The following is a 9,181-nucleotide window of genomic DNA, read 5'->3' as shown; positions in this document are numbered from 1 at the left end:
TGCCAGAGCAACCAGGCAAGCCCCCCCTTTGAACACCCCGCATCGCCTATGCCTTCCCTCTACTGCTTGCATTATAGTAGTGTAGAATGTTATTGCTTTCGGTTAATCTTATTCTGCTGCATAGCCTATCATTGTTGCTACAACTGTTGATACCTTACCTACAATCCTAAATGCTTAGTATATGATGCTAGTTTATCACCAGTGGCCCTACATTCTTGTCCATCTGCCATGCTATACTATTGGGTCGTGATCACTCGGAGGTGATCACGGGTATATATTATACATACTTACATACTATATAGTTGGTGACTAAAGTCGGGTCGGCTCGTAGAGTACCCGCAAGTGATTCGGATATGGGGGCTGAAAGGACAAGTGGCTCCTTCCAGGTAGTGGTGGGCCTGGGTTCCCGACAGCCCCCGAGTGCTACTTCGAGGCGGAGCGATAGGGCACGTTGTGACCACCTAGGAGATAGGTGGGCCTGGTCCTGGTCGGCGTCTGTGGTTACTTCATAATAACACGCTTAACAAGATCTTGGTATTTGATCTGAGTTGGGTCGTTGACCTTATACGCACTAACCACCACGTGGGACAAGATATGGGCAACATGCATTGTGGTATCATACGAAGCCTTCTAGACGTCAGCAACTGAGTGACATGCGCCGGATTGGACTGGAACACCTGCTCTTATATTAGGGAGGCTAGGTATACTTCCGGCCGCCTTCCCAACATGCAGGTGTGCAATGGGCGATGTGCCTAGACCTCTGCGCGCATAGGATTTAGACCGGTGTGCTGACCTCTCTGTTAGGCCTAGGTAGAGCTGCAATGTGTTGATGTCCTGAGGCCGGACATGACCCAGTAAAGTGTGCCCAACCAGAGGGATCGAGCGTGTCGGGTAATGTGGTGCACCCCTGCAGGGAAGTTGATCTATCCGAATAGCTGTGTCCATGGTAACAGGATGACCCGGAATTGTACTTCGACCTTATGACAACTAGAACCAAATACTTAATAAAACACACCCTTTCAAGTGCCAGATACAACCCGGTGATCGCTCTCTCCCAGGGCGATGAGGAGAGGATCGCCGGGTAGGATTATGCTATGCGATGATACTTGGTGAACTTAAGATCTACTCTCTTCTACATGCTGCAAGATGGATGCTGCCAGAAGCGTAGTCTTCGAGAGGACTAGCTATCCCCTCTTATTCTGGCATTCTGCAGTTCAGTCCACCAATATTTCCCCTTTGCATAGATACCCATGCATATGTAGTGTAGATCCTTGCTTGTGAGTACTTTGGATGAGTACTCATGGTTGCTTTGCTCCCTCTTTTCCCCTTTCCATTCTTCTCGGATGTGGCAACCAGATGCTGGAGCCCAGGAGCCAGGCGCCACCGTTGACGATGACCCCTACTACACCGAGGGTGCCTACTACTACGTGTAGGCCGCCGACGACCAGGAGTAGTTTAGGAGGATCCCAGGTAGGAGGCCTACGCCTCTTTCGATCTGTATCCTAGTTTGTGTTAGCCATCTTATGGCAACTTGTTTAACTTATCTCTGTACTCAGATATTGTTGCTTCCGCTGACTCATTTATGTTCGAGCACTTGTATTCGAGCCCTCAAGGCCCCTAACTTGTAATATGATGCTTGTATGACTTATTTTACTTTTAGAGTTGTGTTGTGATATCTTCTCGTGAGTCCCTAATCTTGATCGTGCACATTTGTGTGCATGATTAGTGTACGATTGAATCGGGGGCGTCAGATTCTTGTCGTGCCTCCTACTGATCCTTTAGAACAATATTTGCTAGAACATGAAAATAATATGTTTATGAATGAAAGAAGGGAAATAGATGAAGTCTTCTTTAATCAAGGGCCTATTTTGAAACCCAATTTGCCTGTTGAAATCCTCGGGGATCCTCCTCCACCCAAGGGTGATCCCGTGTTTGAGCTTAAACAATTACCTGATACTCTGAAATATGCTTATCTTGATGAAAAGAAGATATATCCTATTATTATTAGTGCTAACCTTTCAGAGCATGAAGAAAAGAAATTATTGAAAACTCCGAAGAAGCACCGTGCTGCTATTGGATATACTCTTGATGATCTTAAGGGCATTAGTCCCACTCTATGTCAGCACAAAATAAAATTGGAGAAAGATGCTAAAGCAGTTGTTGATCATCAATGATGGTTGAATCCTAAGATGAAAGAAGTGGTAAAAAATGAAATACTAAAGCTTTTGGAGGAAGTATAATTTATCCTATTGCTAATAGTCAATGGGTAAGCCATGTTCATTGTGTCCCTAAGAAGGGAGGTATTACTGTTGTTCCTAATGATAAGAATGAATTGATTCCACGAAGAATTGTTACAAGTTATAGAATGGTAATTGATTTTCACAAATTAAATAATGCTACTAGAAAAGATCATTACCTTCTACCTTTTATTGATCAAATGCTAGAAAGGTTATCCAAGCATACACATTTTGCTTTCTAGATGGTTATTCTGGTTTCTCTAAAATACCTGTGTCAAAAGATGATCAAGAGAAAACCACCTTTACTTGCCTGTTCGGTACCTTTGCTTATAGACGTATGCCTTTTGGTTTATGCAATGCACCTGCTACCTTTCAAAGATGTGTGACTGCTATATTCTCTGATTTTTGTGAAAAGATTGTTGAGGTTTTCATGGATGATTTCTCCGTTTACATAACTTCTTTTGATGATTGCTTAAGCTACCTTGATCGAGTTTTGCAGCGATGTGAAGAAACTAATCTTGTCTTGAATTGAGAAAAGTGCCACTTTATGGTTAATGAAGGCATTGTCCTGGGGCATAAAATTTCTGAAAGAGATATTGAAGTTGATAAAGCTAAAGTAGATGCTATTGAAAAGATGTTGCATCCTAAAGATATCAAAGCTATAAGAAGTTTCCTTGGTGATGCTGGTTTCTATAGGAGGTTTATTAAAGATTTCTCTAAAATTTCTAAGCCTCTCACCAATCTCTTACAAAAAGATGTTCCTTTTGTTTTTGATGATGATTGCGTAGAACCATTTGAAATACTTAAGAAAGCATTGATTTCTGCACCTATTGTTTAACCGCCTAATTGGAATTTACCCTTTGAAATTATGTGATGCTAGCGATTATGCTGTTGGTGCTGTCCTAGGGCAAAGAATTGATAAGAAATTGAATGTTATCCAATATGCTAGTAAAACTCTAGACAGTGCCTAGAGAAATTATGCTACTACTGAAAAATAATTTTTAGCAGTTGTTTTTTCTTGTGATAAGTTCAAATCTTATATGTCAATTCCAAAGTAACTATTCACACTGATCATGATGCTATTAAATATCTTATGGAATAGAAAGATGCTAAACCTAGACTTATTAGATGGGTTCTCTTGCTACAAGAATTTGATTTGCATATTGTTGATAGAAAGGGAGCTAGGAACCCCGTTGCACACAACTTGTCTAGGTTGGAAAATGTTCTTGATGACCGGCTGCCTATTGATGATAGCTTTCCTGATGAACAATTAGCTGTCATAAATGCTTCTCGTAATACTCCGTGGTATATTGATTATGCTAATTATATCGTTGCTAAATTTATACCACCTAGTTTCACATACCAGCAAAAGAAAAAGTTTTTCTATGATTTAAGACATTACTTTTGGGATGACCCACACCTTTATAAAGAAGGAGTAGATGGTGTTATTAGACGTTGTGTACCTGAGCATGAACAGGAACAGATCCTACGCAAGTGCCACTCCGAGGCTTACGGAGGACACCACGCTGGAGATAGAACTGCACATAAGGTATTGCAATCCGGTTTTTATTGGCCTACTCTCTTCAAAAATGCTCATTAGTTTGTCTTGTCTTGTGATGAATGATAGAGAATTGGTAATATTAGTAGATGTCAGGAAATGCCTATGAACTATTCACTTGTTATTGAACCATTTGATGTTTGGGCTTTGATTATATGGGGCCTTTTCCTTCCTCTAATGGGTATACACATATTTTAGTTGCTGTTGATTACGTTACTAAGTGGGTAGAAGCTATTCGAACTAGTAGTGCTGACCATAACACTTCTATTAAGATGCTTAAAGAAGTTATTTTTCCGAGGTTTGGAGTCCCTAGATATTTAATAACTAATGGTGGTTCACATTTTATTCATGGTGCTTTCCGTAAAATGCTTGTGAAATATGATGTCAACCATAGAATTGCATCTCCATATTATCCTCAGTCTAGTGGTCAAGTAGAATTGAGCAATAGAGAGATTAAATTGATTTTGCAAAAGACTGTTAATAGATCTAGAAAAAATTGGTCTAAGAAACTTGATGATGCATTATGGGCTTATAGAACTGCTTATAAGAATCCTATGGGTATGTCTCCGCATAAAATGGTTTATGGAAAAATGTGTCACTTGCCTCTCGAACTAGAACATAAGTCATATTGGGCTATTAAAGAGCTCAATTATGATTTCAAACTTGCCGGTGAGAAGAGTTTATTTGACATTAGCTCACTTGATGAATGGAGAACCCAAGCCTATGAGAATGCCAAGTTGTTTAAATAAAAGGTTAAAAGATGGCATGACAAAAGGATACAAAAGCGCGAGTTTAATGTAGGTGATCATGTTTTGCTATACAACTCTCGTTTAAGATTTTTTTGCAGGAAAGCTTCTCTCTAAATGGGAAGGTCCTTACATTATCGAGGAGGTCTACCGTTCTGGTGCCATAAAAATCAACAACGCCGAAGGCACACATCCGAAGGTGGTAAATGGTCAAAGAATCACACATTATATCTCAGGCAATCCCATAAATGTTGGGACCAATATAATTAATAACGTAACACTGGAGGAGTACATAAGGGCACTTTCCAGATCTTTTTAGACTCTGAAAAAGAAATAGGTATGTGGTACGATAAGTAAACCGAATCCAAAACATTTCCAATGATAATTTTTCTCCGTTTTGGAATATGTAAAAAAATAGGAAAATTAAAAGTAGTCCGAAAGAAACACGAGGCGACCACAAGGGTGGAGGGTGCACCCTACCCCCCTGGGTGCGCCCCCCGTCCTTGTGGCCACCTCGTGTGCCCTTCGGACTCCGTTTTCTTGCACGATACTTCTTATGGCCGGTAAAAATTCATTATATAATCTCCCGAAGGTTTTGACACCCGTACCACGACAAAATTCTCTGTTTTTGTTTTGAGCTGTTTCTGCAGCAGATTTAAAGCAATATGTCATCCTAGGATTCAAAGGGAGAAAGCTATGTGGCTGATTACGCTGCAGACCCGAAAGTCTACGGGGATTTGGAGCATTGTGGTTGGACCACGGAGGAAGAAGAAGACTATGATCCTAAGGGAAAGGAGGAGACAACCTCAGATGAAGATGAAGTCCCACTACCTCAACCTAGGGAAATGCACGTGGACTTCAAAAAGTCGAGTCTCCCTAACAAAGCAAAGAAACATAAGATCGAGTTTATCCCTTTACGTCTCTTGCAGGAAAACAAACAGGAACCATTTACAAAGATACTAGTCTTGAGCAGGAGATCGATGACTTAAGGGAGGAAAATTCTATCCTCAAGCGCAAGCTAAGGAACAAGCCTACTTCATCAACAACTCCATCATCACCATCTCCGAAGAAAGCGACATAAATACAGGCGTATGGGCACTCCCCTTGGTAACTGCCAAGCTTGGGGAGGTGCCCCGGTATCGTATCACCATCACACCTTCATCTTTATCTTTTTTTATTAGTTCGATCATTTTGGTTATATCTTGATCTAGTATAATAAAGTTTTTAGTATGATCTAGCTTTGAGGTTTGTCTTGATCTCTATCTATGTAATCGAGTCCGTGAGTTATATATAATAAAGAGTAGTTTTGAGTTGACGACTTTGCTTTCTTTCTATGATATTGAGGGAATTAAAGAAAGAACAAAAAGAAATAAAAATATCATAGATTGATCTTATGGAGAGTAATGACTTCACATATAAAGAGTATGATGAATAAAATTTGTCGAGAGTTGACAAACATAGTTTTGGTCATTCTTGCAATTAATAGGAAGTAATAAAGAGAGAGAGGTTTTACATAAATATACTATCTTGGACATCTTTTGTAATTGTGAGCACTCATTAAAATATGACATGCTAAAAAGTTGATGTTGGACAAAGAAGACAACTAATAATGGGTTATGTTTTCTTATATATGAATAGCAATTATATTTTCATGGATCATCCAACATGTTGAGCTTGCCTTTCCCTCTCATGATAGCCAAATTCTTTGCACCAAGTAGCGATACTATTTGCTTCCAAACATCCCTAAACCTAGTTTTGCCATGAGAGTCCACTATACCTACCTATGGATTGAGTAAGATCCTTCAAGTAAGTTGTCATCGGTGCAAGCAATAAAAATTGCTCTCTAAATATGTATGATCTATTTGTGTGAAGAAAATAAGCTTTGTATGAACTTGTGATTTGGAAGAAATAAAAGCGACGAACTGCATAATAAAGGTCCTTATCACAAGCGGCAATATAAAGTGATGTTCTTTTGCATTAAGATTTTATGCATCCAACCATAAAAGCGCATGAAAACCTCTGCTTCCCTCTGCAAAGGGCCTATCTTTTACTCTTATCTTGTACATTTATACAAGAGTCATGGTGATCATCACCTTTCCTTTTTACACTTTTTCCTTTGGCAAGCACTATGTGTTGGAGAGATCCATATATATATATATATCCACTCGGATGTAGGTCTTCATAAATTATTATTGTTGACATTACCCTTGAGGTAAAAGGTTGGGAGGCGAAACTATAATCCCCTATCTTTCTCTGTATCCGATTGAAACTTTGTACCCTATCACGTGAGTGTTAGCAATTGTGAAAGACTAAATGATAGTTGAGTATGTGGACTTGCTAAAAATCTCTTATATTGACTCTTTCCGATGTTATGACAAATTGCAATTGCTTCAATGACTGAGATCATAGTTTGTTAGTTTTCAATGAAGTTTCTAATTCATACTTCACCTTGTGAATGAATTGTTAATTTAGCATAAGAAATTATATGACAATATATGTTGCTATTCTAAAGATGATCATGATGCCCTTATGTCCATATTTTATTTTATCGACATCTCTATCTCTAAACATGTGGACATATTTTTCGATATCGGCTTTCGCTTGAGGACAAGCGAGGTCTAAGCTTGGGGCAGTTGATACGTCCATTTTGCATCATGCTTTTATATTGATATTTGTTCATCAGTGTCATTCCTGGATCAGTAATGCTGACACGCACAATACTTGAAGGATTTATAACAGAGTGGCAATCACACACTTATTACATCAAATGTCTCAAAAGAGAGCTTATTACAATAAATATGGCTTAAGGCCATCTAATAACGATAACAGTGGAAGGCTTGGAAGATAAGTGAGTCCATCAACTCCAACGGCATCACTGAGTATAGAACCACAATCCTAAGGCATCTTACTCGTCGTCTGAAAAGTCTGCAACATGAACGTTGCAGCCCGAAAACGGGCCAGTACATGGAATATGCTGGCAATGTAACACATAGAGAGTAATGAAAGAGTAAAGCTATACTATATGCATATATGGCTGGTGGAAAGCTCTATGGTTACAGTTTTGCGTAAAGCCAATTTTTCCCTACTACAAAGGAATAAATTTTATTTAACTATCATGGTGGTTGTTAAACATTGAGAATGGTTGACAGCATTCTCAATCCCAATTAAATATCATCATTAAAAAAAACCAACAACATTAATTAAAGTAACATGATGAGATTCACATGATAATCCAAGTACTAGATACTCAAGATGTCCATAACCGGGGACACGGCTAACCATGATTAGTTTATACACTCTGCAGAGGTTTGTGCACTTTTCCCCACAAGACTCGATCTCCTCCATTGGTTTTCTCGCACTACATGGTGTTTGAGAAACGAATGACCGAGACATAGTCTTTCAGAAGCGCTAGCACCTTACGATGGGTAGACCTGTACACCTACTTTCCCCTACATCTGCTAGTCTACCACTATAAGAGTTCGCACGACTTAATCAACTATGCTAGAGCCCATAATAGCATGTGGCTGCACACGAAAGTTTCTAGCATGAATAATCTTATGATCCCTTTGAGCCTGGGTGGCGGTCCAAAAACAAATAGGCAATCCTGGAATACCCAAGTGCCTCAATCCACCCAAATGTGTATGAAAGTTGCCACCTTAAATAAACCATTAAGTTAACAATCTCACATTTGTCATGGAAATTCACTCACCCAATCCACGTCTACTAGCATAGCATGTCATAATAAGCAAACGTAGAAGTAACTCCCAAGGGTTTGATAATAAAACAGGTAATAGGTAATACCTCATCTACTTCCCAGAACCCACATATTATTCAGATCCTAATCATGCAATTGTTTGAGGATTGATCTAATGCATAAAAACTGGATAGTAAAGAGGTATGATCAAAGTGTTACTTGCCTTGCTGATGATCCGTGAAACCTAGGGATTTGAAGTAGCAAGCGGGGCAATCCGGGTACTCTATCGCAAGCAAACAAACAAACAAGCATACAATAAGTACTCATCTAATGCATAGGTAAAACTCAAGTAAGAGATCTAACCAGAAATTTCAACTTAAGAACTCCGGTTGGCAAAAGAAATCAAATCGAACAAAGCAACGAAAATCAAACTGCGAAAGAAACAAGCTTCGTTTACTAATCTGGACCGAAGTCAAAATTCTACAGAAGCAAAAACTTGTTTGAGTTGATTAAGCGGAAAGAGGGTTTCGAGATGAAACTCTAGGCGCTTGAATCTCCTGATTTTGGTAAACGAGTGAAAAGATAAACTAAAATGAAAATCGGATCAGAAATCGCGATCAGAATAATCGTGGAATAATCCAATAAAAAGAAAAACTAACAAACAAATTAACGAACGGACGTTCGTTAACTGAAACTAAACGGCGAAGAACGTTCACTAAAACGAACGAATGGGCGAACACTCGCTAAATAAAATAAACCCTAAAAAATAAAACCAATCTAAAATAACGAGTCTAGGGTTTTCTTAAAAAAAACAAAGTGATTTTATTTTTCAAAATAAAACTGGTCCGGCGGCGGCGGCGGCTCGGGCAGTACCTCGGCGAGGCACTCCGGCAGGGCGGGGCGGCTCCGGCTGGGTGGCGAGGGGCGGCGGCGACTCGGCGGCGGG

The sequence above is a fragment of the Triticum dicoccoides genome, chromosome 1B, assembly GCF_002162155.2.
Source record: "Triticum dicoccoides isolate Atlit2015 ecotype Zavitan chromosome 1B, WEW_v2.0, whole genome shotgun sequence".
In the NCBI taxonomy this organism is placed as follows: domain Eukaryota; kingdom Viridiplantae; phylum Streptophyta; class Magnoliopsida; order Poales; family Poaceae; genus Triticum; species Triticum dicoccoides.
Note: the sequence above shows the minus strand (reverse complement) of the source record.